The sequence below is a fragment of the Sarcophilus harrisii genome, chromosome 2 (genome assembly GCF_902635505.1).
Source record: "Sarcophilus harrisii chromosome 2, mSarHar1.11, whole genome shotgun sequence".
NCBI lineage: Eukaryota > Metazoa > Chordata > Mammalia > Dasyuromorphia > Dasyuridae > Sarcophilus > Sarcophilus harrisii.
The window spans coordinates 469,907,430-469,923,898 of record NC_045427.1 but is presented as its reverse complement, the minus strand read 5'-3'; the positions used below and the strand labels follow the sequence as shown (position 1 = coordinate 469,923,898).

Here is a 16,469-nt window from a genome sequence, read left to right as displayed (position 1 = left end):
AATGCATGTAAGGGATAAAAGAAAGGAAAGAGTTGAGGACTTCCTCCAAAGTTGTCAATATATGTGACTAGAAGGATGGTAGAGTACTCAAAAATAGGAAAGTTAAGAAGAGAGATGGTCTGGGATTATACTTTTAACATGCTGAGTTTGAGATGCCTAGATTGAATGCCCAGTTGAAGCAGTTGGTAATGAGAGCCTGAAACCTATTTCTTCTCTTTGGAAATAATATAGCAGCCTACTTGTACTATTATACATCTTTCTGTTACAACAAATGGTTTTATCTAACACAAAGGTTAAAAATAAAAAAAAAAATCTCCAAGATTTAAATGAAAAAAATCTTTCAGATAATTGCTACTACATAAAATAAGGAGATTTTCCATCAAATTAACTATTAAAGAGAAAATTAATATAATTCATTATGGATTTTTAAAAGGCATGGAGGCAGCTAGATAGAACAGTGGATTGGACCTTAGCCCTGGAATTGGGAGGACCTGAGTTCAAATCCAGCTTCAGACACTTAACACTTAGTAGCTGTGTGACCCTGTCACTTAACCCCAACTGCCTTGCCAATAAAATAAAATAAAATGCAAATTCTCTCAACATAACATAAGAATTAGAACTTAAAACTTCAGACTGCCAATTTTTATACTGAGAACATTAGGTTAATTTTCCAATTTGCACAAAAAGGTATAATCTGTTTTGGAATCACTTGAAATCTGTACTAATATTATCCTTTAACTATAATTAAAAAATGAAAACTCTAGCATTCCTTAAAATACAAAGACATGGAATATTTATTCAGTACAAGAAGATTTTAATTGTATTATTATTCCTTAAAATGGGTTTTGCTTAGAAAGTATATTAAAACTTTACCTTACCTGTTAAATATGACTTTAAATAGAAGATTAAAGTAAATCTTAATATGGTAGTTAGCCCTAGAAGTTTACATCACAATCAATAAAGATGCTAAAAACATTTATATCCTAAGGAAGGAAAGAACTAATATAGAAACCTTTGCTACTAAGGCTAAGAGTATGATAAGCAAAATTATATATATGCCATTCAAATGTTTACTTTTATATTTTAAAATATATAAATTACAAATGAAAATTTTAAAGCAAACATTTTTGTAACACTGATTTAGTCATCATAAAAGTGACTAACACCCTGTTACTTCTCCATCTCAACAAGGAAGATATGAAGTTCCAAATATTACTGGAAACCAAATGCTTCTTTCACTTAACAAATGCAATTGTTCAGTTTTTTTTCTGGTATTAGGAGGTGATCCTAGATTCTTCATGACTAAGTTTTGTCAGGTCCTGAAAAAGAGGAAAGACTTCAAATAATCATCCCCACATTGGACATGTTATCTGTTGTCCAAGGACCAACCTAGGTAAATGTGTGGAGAGGCCCTCCACCAACTTGACTTCAGTGATAAATTTTCCAGGCAAAATATCTCTTACCTACAAAGTGGTAATTATTTGTGGTTAGGAGCTCCCCCACCAACAAAACCACGGATTCCTGAAGAAAATGAAGAATTTACTTTAGAAAAGTAGGCTCAAAACTAAGCATCTCAAGTAAATGCTTGAATTGTTTAACTGATTTGTTTTATGCATTTTTGGAACCTTTGGTACTCTTAAAAAGAACACAATCTGAAAGGTATAATATTGTCAACTCTTTAAATAGTGATTTTAAAAATTCATAACTGAAAGACCCTGTGTTAACAATATATTTTATAGATTCATGTAAACTCTCAAATAATAATATCCTTACCAATGAATACAGAACAGACACTGTCACAAATGGTTAAGAAACTCTGGGACATGTTTATTTGCATCCAAGAAATTCATCATCATTCGAAGCCTGAAAGAAAAAATACATAAATATAATCACAAGTCTCCTCAAAACTGTTCTGTGAAAAATTGTGTACTTCACATTATGCACTAAGATAACTTTTTAAAATATATAACTTTTAAAAATCTTATACACAGATTTAGATAATTGATATAGAAGCATTTATGATAACTTTTAAAAACATTATGCAGATTTTCTTAACTATGCATATATACCTAATGTCAGGAGTACAAAAGAACCTACTCAGGTTTTTCTAAAACCAACTTCTTTATTCCCCACAGCACAACCACAGCACATTTCTTACACACTTTTTCATCCTCACTATGACCTTCATTTCCCCAGCCTCTCAGATATTTCTCATGCTGCATCATTCCTGCTTCAGCTATATTCTTCTCCCATCTCTATCTTAACTTTTTGATAAACTCAGCTTTATATCCACTTTTAATTGTGTTTAGGCTCTTTTTGGTCCTGGATTTCAAGTAGTCTAGTGATTTTAAATTATTTCTAGTTTTAAGTCAGTTTTGGGTTTGTTTGGGTTTTTTTTTTTGCTATTATCAACTTTTGTTTTCTTTATCATTTTTTATATGGTCCTAATTTTCAGGGAGTACATTAGTTGAGCAAAGCATTGCACAGTGAAGATGCACAGTACCTAGAGTCAGGAAGACAAGTTCAAATTCAGCATTAGATACTCATTCACAGTATGATCCTGGAAAAGTTACTTAATATTCATTTGTCTCAATTTCCTTATCTATAAAATATGGTTAATACCTATTTCTCAAGATTATTGTGAGAATCAAAGAAGATAATAAATGTAAAGTACTTTGGTGTAATGCCTGGCACACAGTAGACACAAACATTTGTTTCATAACAAATCCTCTTTTCCATAACAATATTCTAACACTTTCATATACTATTAACTTATTTAGCTATTCCCCAAATGATTGGCACCTCTCAACTTAATTTCTTGTCGAACCAAAAATAGTAGCCATACACTGTTAAACATTTTTATAGTTTGTCTTGATCTAATCCCTTTCTTAATTTGTTCTCTCTTATCATTCCTTGTTTTTCTTCCTGAATCCAATTGAGTGAAATGTATTTCTATATCCAACTGTGTGAATTTTCTCCTCCTTTTCCTCTTTGTATAGAATTCTACTACACTTTAGTTATGAAATACATTTTCTAAGTTTTCTTCACCTCACTCCAATGTATTACTTTTACCCACCTTTCCATTCTTCCAAAGTCATCAAAACATAATCAAACCATTTTCAAACTCTCTTTGTCTAATTAGACTGCCTCACTGATCCCTGATAAGAGTCATGAATAAACATATGTTTAGAATGTTTAACCTTGTTTAGTTTGTGTGTAGTCATGCATTCATATTTACCCTTTTATGTTTCTCTTGACTTTTATATTTGCACGTTACAGTTTCCATGCAACTCCAGTCTTTTCATCAGGAATGCTTGGAAGGAATGCTATTTCATTAAAGATCCAATGTAATGTTGTTTCATGGGTATGTTAATCATAACTTTCGGGAATGCTGTATTCCAAGTTCTGTTCCCTTGCTAAAATATGATTGTTTCTGACTGTAGAGTTTCCCAATACTTTATTTTCTTCTCATTTGGAAGATATTTTCTGTGACCTATAAGTTTTGGATTTTGGCTACAATGTTCTTGAGTTTTCATTTGGGAGATTTTTCTCAGGAGATAAAGAAGGAATTCTATTTTCATAGTATTGTGAGAGCACTGTAGTTCAAAAGAAATCTAAATAGGCTTAGGTATTATGATTCCTAATACTTTTTCATCCTCAATATGGCCTTCATTTCCCTAACCTCTGAGATAATTCTCATGCTATATCATTCCTGCTTTAGCTATACTCTTTTCCTATCTCTACCTTAACTTTTTTGATAAACTCAGCTTTATATCCACTTTTAAAGATTGTGTTTAGGTTCTTATTGGTCCTGGATTTCAAGTAGTCTAGTGATTCTTAAATTATCTCTAGTTTCCAAGTCAGTTTTAGGTTTGTTGGTTTTGTTTTTTGCTATTATCAACTTTTGTTTTCTTCATCATTTTCTATATGGTCCTCTCTAATTTTCAGGGAGTACATTAGTTGAGTAAAGCACTACATTTTGTACTAAACTGTTAATTCTCTTTCCAATTCTTTATTCCATAGCTCTCATGCACACACATCCCTTCATTTTTGCCTCTAGCACTCTCATTTCATTTATAACATGTTTAATTCTCTAACTTTTCCCTCTTCTAGAAATTCCAGTAGAACATAAGTTGTGTTTTTGAGATTTCATTTGGATTTATTTCATAATCATTTTCTTCTTCAGACATTGTCTCTTGAGCATGCTTGTCACTATAATAGCTCCTTATTGGGGGATTTTTTTTTTCATTGGTTTGATCATTCTTCCAGCTCAATTCTCAATTTTAAACCTGATGCTGGGGCCAGACTCTAAGCATTTCTGAAAGATATGCCCAAGAAGTTCTTGTTCATCTTGGATCTTTCTGCAACTTTCTAGGATACTGAATTCTGTGTTCTTTTAAGATCTAAGAGACACCTCAGAATGGAGACGTCCGAGCTTTCAGCACCCTCACAAGCAGTATAATTGGAAAAGTCTAATCACTGTCTTTCTCTTCTAACTTTTGCAAGTTTCTGACCTGGATTTCATTCTGAGCAACATACCTATGGGCTTCCCTTGGTTGGAACGATAGTAGGCTGTTGCAGAATTTAGCCAATATAAGCCTTCTAGAAATATTTGTAGACTCGTGGAAACAGAACTGCAGGCTCACCCTTTTTATACGAGTCCTCCCCTGGTTGTTTTCCTGCAGGTTCCAGACTAGGATATGGGCTGGAATTTGAGAACCCCCACCACTCTTAAGGTCAAGCCACATAGCTACTAGTAGTTTTTAAACTTGCTTTCTCAATATACAGACTAGGGTTCATGATTATTTTCTATCCTCCAACACCATCCCTAGTTGTAGATCCCTCCTCAGTGTACCCTGGATCTGCGGCCCAAACTGGCTAATAAGTAGCAGAACTTCAAGCCGGTACCAATTCCTACATCTTGCCCAAGTTTAGGCCCTTCTGTCAAATCCAGTACCTCTTCTTATTCTGGTGCATAACATTTGCTTGCAAAAGAACTCCATGTGGCCATTCCTGGCTAGACTCTGTCCCCAATGTCCAAAGAACCTTCTGTTTTCCTTTGATGATCTGGGTTAAAAAATGACTGATTTTTTCTTGGATCTCCAAATCAAGCCTTAGTCTGATACATTTTTAAGATCCATGTGAAGGACTTGTAGAATACAGTTCAATTGTATTCCTGCTATTCAGTCAACCTGGCTGGCTCTGACCTAATACTCTTCTTTAATCTTACCAACATCCCTAAGAGATCTACTTTTGCATTCAACAAATTCTGAAATTTCTTCATTTGATGATAATCTTTTATCATTCATTTTCACCCTTGGTCTTATGATCCTTAACACTTTTTCATCCTCACTATGACTTTCATTTCCCAAACCTCTTAGATATGCTGTATTATTCCTGCTTTAGCTATGTTCTCTTCCCATCTCTCTTAACTTTTTGATAAACTCAACTTTATATCCAGTTTTAAATCCTTTTCCTCCTTGTCTATTGCTAATAATGTTCATCAATCATGCTCCTTAATTATTACCATCATCTGCCTCCTTTAGTCAAATTCAAATAATATATAACTGATTTGAAATAAATGACAAAGCCATGCTGACTGGGTCCACTAAAATTTATATTTAATCTCAAATGGATTTTTACTGCAATAAGACAATAATTCTACTCCTTACTAATAGATTTGTGATCCTAATCTCTGCAATGGATATGCCCCAAACCCTTTCTTCTTATCTCCATATGTCTATTCTCCTTTTCAAATAAAATTTTTATAAAAATAATCAATATACGGATTTCTTTGGTAACTCTAGTTAGGAATTTTTTATCACCAAGTATTCAGGTGCCTACAAAGTATCAGACACTTGTTACACAGAGTGGGCAGGCATAAATAGAATGGGATTTCTGACACTAGAAAAAGTGACTACATTGATAAGATCACAGATCCATTTAGGAAATGACTAATACAAAGAATTGAAAAAACACAAAGTGATGCACAATAAAGTGAAACCAAGAGAACAATACTCAGTGGCCACAATAAAGTATATGATAATCTAATGAACTGAAATAAACAAACTCAGCTGTAAAACGCTGCTAAGGAAACTCTTAACTTCTCTTAGAAAAGGGGGTAAGTCTTCAAGATAAAGAATCAATATAAAAAGTCAGAAGCTATGGCTATGTCAGCTATCTTTAAATGTTTGGGGTTTTGTTTTGTTTTTAATTACAAAGAAAGGAGGCACTGGCTAAAGGAAAAATAACTATGTCAACTATCTTTAAATGTTTGGGGTTTTGTTTTGTTTTTGATTACAAAGAAAGGAGGCACTGGCTAAAGGAAAAATAACTAGAGTACAAAAATAAAGCAAAAATTAAATTTAAGTTTGAAATTATTGTTATACATCTAGACAACAGAAATTTAAAAAGAAATATTCCATCTTCAGATAAAGTCTCCACCTCCTAGAATGGACCCTTTCAAGATTACAGGGTGATCAAAGAATTGGATTTAAATATTTTTTTATTATTTACTACTGACCTTTTAACAAGGTCTTTCCTGCAATAAGAGTTAAACAAGTAAAGAGTCTCTACTCCTCATCCTTAATCCTTTATATAGATTTCATTTCCATCTTTGCCTTTCAGTCTTCAATTTGTTATCCATCCCCCAAGAATACAAATGCATACTAGCCCCATCATTATAGCTTGAGCTTCATACAACAATCTTACACCACATGGCAATAGAAAGATATCCGGTTTCCCTATCCATATTCATATTTGTAACATAACTGGAAAGATATCTTGTTTAATTATAAATTCTCATTCAAATCTCTATTCTTTTTTGTCATGAATTCTATGATCTACTAGAATATTGGTTTATTATCTAGTATTTTAAATTCTGCTTATTAATACTAACTATCTACTTGGTATGGATCTGCTTTTAAGATCTAAATATAAATGCCTCATACTTTCATCCTGTATATCGGTATTCTCAGCACCTTGCACAGTACATGGCATATAGTAGGCATTTAACAAAAGCTTGGTGATTTGTTTGAATGTGGAATAAAAAGTGTTCTCTATTAATGAAGGAAAATTCATTTATTTATTCTGGAATGGAATGCCTTCTATTTTCTAAATGTCACACACTTTTTTTTTTATTATAGCTTTTTATTTATAAGTTATATGCATGGGTAATTTTACAGCATTGACAACTACCAAACCTTTTGTTTCAATTTTTCCCCTCTTTCCCCCCACCCCCTCCCCTAGATGGCAGGATGACCAATACATGTTAAATATATTAAAGTATAAATTAAATACAAAATAAGTATACATGTCCAAACTTATTTTGCTGTACAAAAAAGAATCAGACTCTGAAATATTGTACAATTAGCCTGTGAAGGAAATCCAAAATGCAGGCGGGCAAAAATATAGGGATTGGGAATTAAATGTAATGGCTCTTAGTCATCTCCCAGAGTTCTTTCGCTGGATGTAGCTGGTTCAGTTCATTACTGCTCCATTGGAACTGACTTGGTTCATTTCACTGAAGAAGATGGCCAGGTCCATCAGAGTTGATCATCATATAGTATTGTCGTTGAAGTATATAATGATCTCCTGGTCCTGCTCATTTCACTCAGCATGAGTTTGTGTAAGTCTCTCCAGGCCTTGCTGAAATCATCCTGTTGGTCATACTTACCGAACAATAATATTCCATAAAATTCATATACCACAATTTATTCAGCCATTCTCCAATTGATAAGTTTCCACTCAGTTTCCAGGTTCTGGCCACTACATAGAGAGCTGCCACAAACACTTTTGCACATACAGGTCCCTTTCCCTTCTTTAAGATCCCTTTGGGATATAAGCCCAGTAGTAACACTGCTGGATCAAAGGGTATGCACAGTTTGATAACTTTTTGAGCATACTTCCAAATTGCTCTCCAGAATGACTGGATGTATTCACAATTCCACCAACAATGTATTAATGTCCCTGTTTTCCCACATCCCCTTCAACATTCCGCATTATCTTTCCCTGTCATTCTAGCCAGTCTAACAGGTGTGTAGTGGTATCTCAGGGTTGTCTTAATTTGCATTACTCCGATTAATAATGATTTGGAGCATCTTTTCACATAGCTAGAAATAGTTTCAATTTCTTCGCCTGAGAATTGTCTGTTCATATCCTTTGACCATTTATGAATTGGAGAATGGCTTGATTTCTTATAAATTAGAGTCAATTCTCTATATAGAGAGTCAACTCTCTATATAGAGTCAATTCTCTATATATGAGGCCTTTATCAGAACCTTTGACTATAAAAATGTTTTCCCAGTTTATTGCTTCCCTTCTAATCTTATCTGCATTAGTTTTGTTTGTACAAAAACTTTTCAATTTGATATAATCAAAATTTTCTATTTTGTGATCAGTAATGATCTCTGGTTCTTTGGTCATAAATTCCTTCCTCTTCCACAGGTCTGAGAGGTAAACTATACTGTGTTCGTCTACTTTATTTATAATCTCATTCTTTCTGCCTAGGTCATATCACACACTTTTCAATGAATTTTATCCTCAAACTGGAAGTATGGTTTGCTTTTACTACTGTCTTTTAAAAAAAGTACTTGGAAACTCCAATCTTAGTTTGGATAGTCTGTAGAAAGCAGTTTAGTTTTAGTTACAATTTTTTTTGTTTTTGTTTTTGCTGAGGCAATTGGGGTTAAGTAACTTGCCCAGGATCACACAGCTAGGAAGTGTTAAGTGTTTAAGACCAGATAAGAACTCAGGTCCTCCTGACTTCAGTGCTGGTCCTCCATCCACTGTGCCACCTAGCTGCCCCTTGGTTACAAATCTTAAATTTTAACCTAGAGCTTTTTTTCCTTAACAAAACATTTTTACTTAATGATTATTCTTAAACATTAAAGAATATTACAAAAAGTTTTCTCACAATGTTCAAAAACAGAAATTTTCACTACTGAGTATACTTAATAAATGTCATTTCCTCTCTACAAGGTAATGTTCCCAAGCTAGCCAAGAGATGTTGGACTAGTCTAGTAACTTGTCTGAGACACAGCTTTTTTGTTTGCATAATAAAATGGGAGTTCCAAATCTCAAAATTCTTTTCAAAACAAATTACCCAAGAAAGAACCAAAATCTCCTATATGATGACAAAAGTTGAACAACTATGTTAAAAGTGCCATCAAACTTCTAGAAGGTCACTGAATTTAAATTTTTTATTAAATTCTTTTGAAGGTGCTGTGTTAATCCAAAGTAGTAGTACCATCATAATCCCACCTATTTCAGTTTATTCTGGCTTTCAAGAATTATGATAATATGAATATTAACCAAAATTATGATGTGCCAATGGAATCAAAATTTTCTAGTCAGACAAGAATATGCCATTCTGAATGAATGGCAATTGATAATGAAAATATAAGTTGCCAAGATATTCCATTATTATTCAAAATGAAGAACCAACACAACAGCCAGGATGGTTCACTCTGATATAGGTTTTAAAATCATCTACCAATACCCACACACTTAGCTCCTCTACATATTGGGAAGTAAGAAAGAGAGGGAAAAGGGAAGGCAGTCATATTTCTGTTTAATTGAACAGCTTTATTAACAAATTCTACTGTTTTTATCAAGAGAATAATACTCTATTTCATATATTGTTCAAAAATACTGGTCTTCTCAAGGCCACATATCATGTCTTCTACTTTTTGTGACTTGCCATATAGTATCTAGTACAGTTAAGTATAGGGCAAACACTTAAAAAGGTATCCTTATGAAATGATTATTATGTATCAAGAGTTTTGTCTCACTATGTTTTAAAGTAGACACTTTTTAAAACATCCAACATATATTTGTAGGTAATAGTATCATTATCTCTACCCCTTCCTCTACTTTTTAGAGACATCAAGAAGATTAAAATGGCCTCAGAAACAAACAGAAAAGTTGATGCAAATGCAAACTGTGGAATTTCTTCTGAAAAATCTTATGTTAGGAGTTAGTATGTTACTCTCATTTTAGAGCCTAACTCTTACAAGTTTACTTTCGAAACAAGGGTATGATTTTACTAATATTCCTGATGAGAAAACTCCTCCCAATGCAGAGAAGTTATTATTATTAAGTTATTATTCATAAATAATATTATTTAGGCAAAATCTTGCTTTCCTAGTTATTGACAGCTTAGCAAACTATGCCCTGAATTCCATTCACCTCCTGTTTTTGTACAGCTTGCCAGATATGAATGGTTTTTACATTTTAAAAAGCAATAAAACCATGCAGGCTCTAAAAAACAAGCAGAAGGTCTGATCTTAAAGTTTTGCTGATTTCTGATCTATGGAATAGTTTGTATTTTTGTAGTTTTACAATACTTCTGTACATTCCTTGTTAACATTCTCCTCTTTTGACAACTTAGTCTTTTTACCTGCTTTGTTGGCATTCACATTAAATTTCCTATTGCTTTGCATCTCAGGGGGGAAACTCTTTAATCAATTTACCTCATCCCAGCTCCAAAAATCCCTGAGAATGGACAGTTCAATTTCAGCTGATACTGAAATAAAACTAAGAAATAGTTATCAATGTTTCAAGCACGAAGCAGGAAAAAATATGAATTATAAATTACATAGATCTTCAGTTCTTCCTCCTAAGTCAAATCTTCATTTTTATGTTATTTTATTATATTACATTATTTTAAGTTAATATAAGTCATATCTCTCTAGATCTCAAAGTCATGTGCAAAATAAAAATAAGGAGATTAACTAGATAATCCTAGGTCCTTTCTATCCTTAAATTTATATTATTCTTATTAGACATGCTCATATTCAAATATAACTATAAAATATATCCTAAAGCCAAATGAAAATCCATGGCATAATAAAAATTAAGTAAATTCAGAGTCAAAGTATCTGACAGGTCAAATACTACTTACTACCCAGTTCACCTTGGGCAAGGCACTTAACATTTTCTAAACCTTAAGTTGTTTTTTTTTTTAAATTTAATAGCCTTTTATTTACAGGTTATATGCATTACAGCATTAACAATTGCCAAACCTCTTGTTCCAATTTTTCACCTCTTACCCCCCCACCCCCTCCCCCAGATGGCAGGATGACCAGTAGATGTTAAATATATTAAAATATAAATTAGATTAAGTATGCATGACCAAACCGTTATTGTGCTGTACAAAAAGAATCAGACTGAAATATTGTACAATTAGCTTGTGAAGGAAATCAAAAATGCAGGTGGGCATAAATATAGGGATTGGGAATTCAATGTAATGGTTTTTAGTCATCACCCAGAGTTCTTTCTCTGGGCGTAGCTGTAAACCTTAGTTTGTAAAATGAGGAAGTTGGAATAGATTAAGTTCCCCTTCTGTTCTAAATCTGTAATTCTGTAATTTGTTTTTGTATTTTCCAACCTTAAGGAATATCTACATTTAAGAATCTGTAATACAGTCAAAAGTTCTGATAAAGGCCTCATTTCCAAAATATATAGAGAATTGACTCTAATTTATAAGAAATCAAGCCATTACGAATGTTTGTGGCAGCCCTCTTTGTAGTGGCCAGAAAATGGAAACTGAGTAGATGCCCATCAATTGAAAAATGGCTGAATAAATTGTGGTATATGAATATTATGGAATATTATTGTTCGGTAAGAAATGACCAGCAGGATGATTTCAGAAAGGCCTGGAGAGACTTACACGAACTGATGCTGAGTGAAATGAGGAGGGCCAGGAGATCACTATATACTTCAACAACAGTACTATATGATGATCAATTCTGATGGACCTGGACATCTTCTTCAATGAAATGAACCAAATCAGTTCCAATGGAGCAGCAATGAACTGAACCAGCTACACCCAGCGAAAGAATCTGGAAGATGACTAAGAACCATTACACTGAATTCCCAATCCCTATATTTTTGCCCGCCTGCATTTTGGATTTCCTTCACAGGCTAATTGTATAATATTTCAGAGTCCGATTCTTTTTGTACAGCAAAATAAAGATTTAGTCATGTATACTTATTGTGTATCTAATTTATATTTTAATATATTTAACATCTACTGGTCATCCTGACATCTAAGGGAAGGGGTAGGGGAGAAGGAGGGGAAAAATTGGAACAAAAGGTTTGGCAATTGTTAATGCTGTAAAATTACCCATACATATAACCAAAAAATCAAGCCATTCTTCAATTGATAAATGGTCAAAGGATATGAACAGACAATTCTCAGACAAAGAAATTGAAACTATTTCTAGCTATATGAAAAGATGCTCCAAGTCATTATTAATCAGAGAAATGCAAATTAAGACAACTCTGAGATACCACTACACACCTGTCAGACTGGCTAGAATGACAGGGAAAGATAATGCGGAATGTTGAAGGGGATGTGGGAAAACAGGGACATTAATACATTGTTGGTGGAATTGTGAATACATCCAGTCATTCTGGAGAGCAATTTGGAAACATGCTCAAAAAGTTATCAAACTGTGCATACCCTTTGATCTAGCAGTGTTACTACTGGGATTATATCCCAAAGAGATTTTAAAGAAGGGAAAGGGACCTGTATGTGCAAGAATGTTTGTGGCAGCCCTCTTTGTAGTGGCCAGAAACTGGAAACTGAGTAGATACCCATCAATTGGAGAATGGCTGAATAAATTGTAGTATATGAATATTATGGAATATTATTTTTCGGTAAGTATGACCAACAGGATGATTTCAGAAAGGCCTGGAGAGACTTACACAAACTCATGCTGAATGAAATGAGCAGGACCAGGAGATCATAATTATATACTTCAACAACAATACTATATGATGATCAACTCTGATGGACCTGGCCATCTTCAGCAATGAGATGAACCAAATCAGTTCCAATGGAGCAGTAATGAACTGAACCAGCTACATCCAGTGAAAGAACTCTGGGAGATGACTAAGAACCATTACATTTAATTCCCAATCTCTGTATTTTTGCCCGCCTGCATTTTGGATTTCCTTCACAGGCTAATTGTACAATATTTTAGAGTCCGATTCTTTTTTGTACAGCAAAATAACAGTTTGGACATGTATACTTATTTTATATTTAATTTATACTTTAATATATTTAACATGTATTGGTCATCCTGCCATCTAGGGAAGGGAGTGAGGGGAAGGAGGGGAAAAATTTGAACAAAAGATTTGGCAATTGTCAATGCTGTAAAATTACCCATGCATATAACTTGTAAATAAAAAGCTATTAAAAATTAAAATTAAAAAAGAAGAATTTGTAATAAAGGAGAAAGAGCAATGATTTTAAAAAAGAAGGAAAACAAAAAGTGAAGTCAATGTCACATAACCTAAGGAAGGACATGATTTTTTTTTTAAGTTTGAAATGCTCCAAATATATCATGGATAATAGAAACAGAAATTTGATAATCAGGTCATTAATAATTTTGAAGCCAACTAATTTTGTAAAATGATAAAAATTTAAGACAAATTAGAAAGAGTAAAGGACAGAGTGGGTATGGAGGCAGTAAATATAGATTAGTAAACTGAATATTCAATTAAACATTTGAGAGACAAGATACCTATTATTAAGAGTGCTGAACATGGAATCTGAAAAAAAACTCAGTTGATACTTCATCTCAAACCTATGTGGCTCTCGTCAAGACTCTTTTCCACCCACAGCACCCTTATCTATAAAATGGAGATATTTTCCTCACAAGAATTAAGAAATGTGATTTGTTATTGTACTTATTAAATACAAGTACCACAAAAAAACCACAATGTGCTTTAAGGGTTCAAAAGAATTATTAAATATTTGCTAACAGGAATTACAGAAGATTTCATGGAAGTAGTATCTGAACTGGGAAGAGGGAGGATGAATAGCACTTCAACAAGTTGAAAGGTGGACTGTAGGAGGGCAATTTAGACTGAATAATTTGAGTCAAGTTATAAAAACCAAAAAATCCAAGGACATACTCAGGAAGAGACTATCTTGGTTCAGCTGATTGACAGAGTATCCATAGTAGAACAGTAACAGGTAAGACTAAAAAAGTTAGTTATGGGGAGCTATTCATGGCAGACTAAGTCTCAGCCTTAACTGCAATACAGTGGGGAGCCATTGAAGGGTTTTGAGCTGAGAAATGACATATTCAAAGTTGTGCTTTAGGGAAATTAATTTGGCAATAACAATATATAAGATTGATTGGGGAGGGAAAAGGTTGGATGAAAGCTTAGTTGGAAAGTAGTTTCAATAGTCCTAGTAGGAATTAGAGCTTGGCTAATGGTATAATAGTGGGTGTGAAAAGGAGTCAGATACAAGAGACACTGTCATAGGCCATATGATGCCATAGGCTATATTGACAGGTTATCAGGAGACTGAGAATAGATTCCAAGTGTAGCTGACAAGGAAAACAATAGTGTTTTTTCACACAAATGAACTAAGAGTAAGTAAAAAAGTATTAAATACTTAACTATGTGTTAGGTAGTAGGGATACAAACAGAAAAGACAGTCTCTTATCTTAAAGAGCCCATATCACATTCTAAAGGTGAGATACTATATAAGTTTTAGCAAAAAGTCAAATGTAAAGGATCAGGGAAATTTGGGTACAGCGACAAAGCCAATGGCCTAGGTTGATTAAAATGTATCTGTTTCTGATGGTAAACTACTTGATGGTGCCAAATACTCTGGGTGGTAAGAATATTCTTTTCTGGGTCTTCCAACAGCTATAGCTCCTGAGGTGGCGGCAATTGAAGCCTTTGAAGAGATATTTAGCAGTTCATATAACCACATATGCTATTGCACTCTATGACAGCCAGGCCTGCATTGGAAGGAGAACTCGTTGTCTGGAGAGCACTACCATTCCCAAAGATATTGGTCCTAGACTGTCTTGGAGTCCAGAGAGAGTTGAGTTGTGGTATAGGTTATAGCAGTAAACTGACCCGTCTAGTTACATGGAACCTTTTATCCTCCCTCAGGATGCCAAGCTGCTTCAACTAGATTGGCTTGCTTCCCTTACTAGTGGCAGCTGGTGGCAGTGGTAGCAGAAATGTTAGTGCCTTCTCCATAGGATTTGCTCTTGTGGATGATGGCTACCAGAGCCAGATTGGAAATATGACTGGTGTTCTGAAGGCACTGCTATTTTCTGGACTCTTAGTTTTACCTCTTTATTCAAGAAAAATATCAAATTAAAGTTTGGATGTAAAGGATGATACTAAAAGCAAATTAGGAGAGCAAGGGATAGTTTACCTATCAGACCTTTGGTGAAAGGAGGAATTTATGATCAGCAAAGAACTAAAGAGCATTATGAAATGCAAAAGGAACAAATTTGGTCAGATTAAATTAAAAAGGTTTTACACAAACTAAACTAATGCAGTTAAGACTATAAAAGAAGCATAAAGCTGGAGAAAAATTTATAATCTGTTTTTGATAAAGGCCTCATTTCTAAAATATATAAAGAACTGAGTCAAACTTATAAGAATAAAAGTTATTACCCAAATGATAAATGTCAAAGGATATGAACAATTTTTAAAGCCATCTTTGGTCATATGGGAAAAAAACGTTCTTCAATTTGGAACTATACCCAAATGACTATCAACAATGTATACCTTTTGATACAGCAGTGTCCCCACAGAGTCTCTATCCCAAAGAGACCATAAAAAAGGGAAAAGGATTCATATTGCAAAAATGTTTGTAGAAGTCCTTTCTGTAGTGGCAAGGGCCTGGAAATTGAGTAGATGTCTACCAATTGGGAAATGGCTGAATAAGTTATGGCATATTAACGTTATGGAATATTATATTTCAATAAGAAATGATCAGCCAGATGATTTCAGAAAGGATTGGAGAGACTTACATGAACTGATCCTAAATGAAGTGAACAGAACCAAGAGAATATTGTACACAACAACAGTATATGATGATCAACTCTGATGGATTTGGCTCTTTTCTACAATGAAGTGATTCAGGCCAATTTCAATATACTTGTGATGGAGAGAGTCATGTGCATCCAGAGAGAAGACTATGGTGACTGAATGTAGATCACAACATAGTATTCTCACCTTTTATTGTTGTTTTTGTTTACTTGCTTGTTTTTCCCCCCTCATTTTTTTTCCCTTTTTTTGATCCGATTTTTCTTGTGCAACATGATAAATGTTCAAATATATTTAGAAGAAATGCACATGTTTAACCTATACTGGATTACTTGCTGTCTAGGGGAATGGGATGGGCAAAAAAGAGGGAAAAAATATGGAACACAAGGTTTTGCAAGTTGAAACAATCTTCCCTTTCCTGTTATCTTAATTAAGATAACAGGAAAAGTTAATGATAAATGTTGGAGGGGATTGTGGAAAACTGGAACACAAATTTGGAGAGCAATTTAGAACTATGCCCAAAAGGTTATATATAAAACACTGGGTCTGTATCCCAAAGAAATTAAAAGTGGGGAAAGGTAAGTATCCTTGTTTCAAGTCAGCTGGAGGTCCCCCAGCAAGTTAACCTAGACATTACACACACGTGCAAAAAT

The 16,469-nt window shown here is 33.8% G+C and overlaps 1 protein-coding gene across 11 annotated transcripts in view; it reads right to left on the bottom strand.

Annotated features, from left to right (window-relative positions):
• Positions 1-16,469, bottom strand: part of CHD9 (chromodomain helicase DNA binding protein 9) — a 250,227-nt gene that overhangs the window by 189,054 nt on the left and 44,704 nt on the right. For 10 of the 11 annotated variants that reach the window (XM_031954497.1, XM_031954491.1, XM_031954498.1 and 7 more), the window contains exons 2-3: positions 1,774-1,863; positions 1,464-1,521 (exon numbers count right to left, since the gene is read on the bottom strand). The gene's annotated coding sequence lies outside the window, so the exon portion shown is untranslated. The remainder of the gene's footprint in view (positions 1-1,463; positions 1,522-1,773; positions 1,864-16,469) is intronic. The other variant, XM_031954493.1, reaches the window with a different exon arrangement.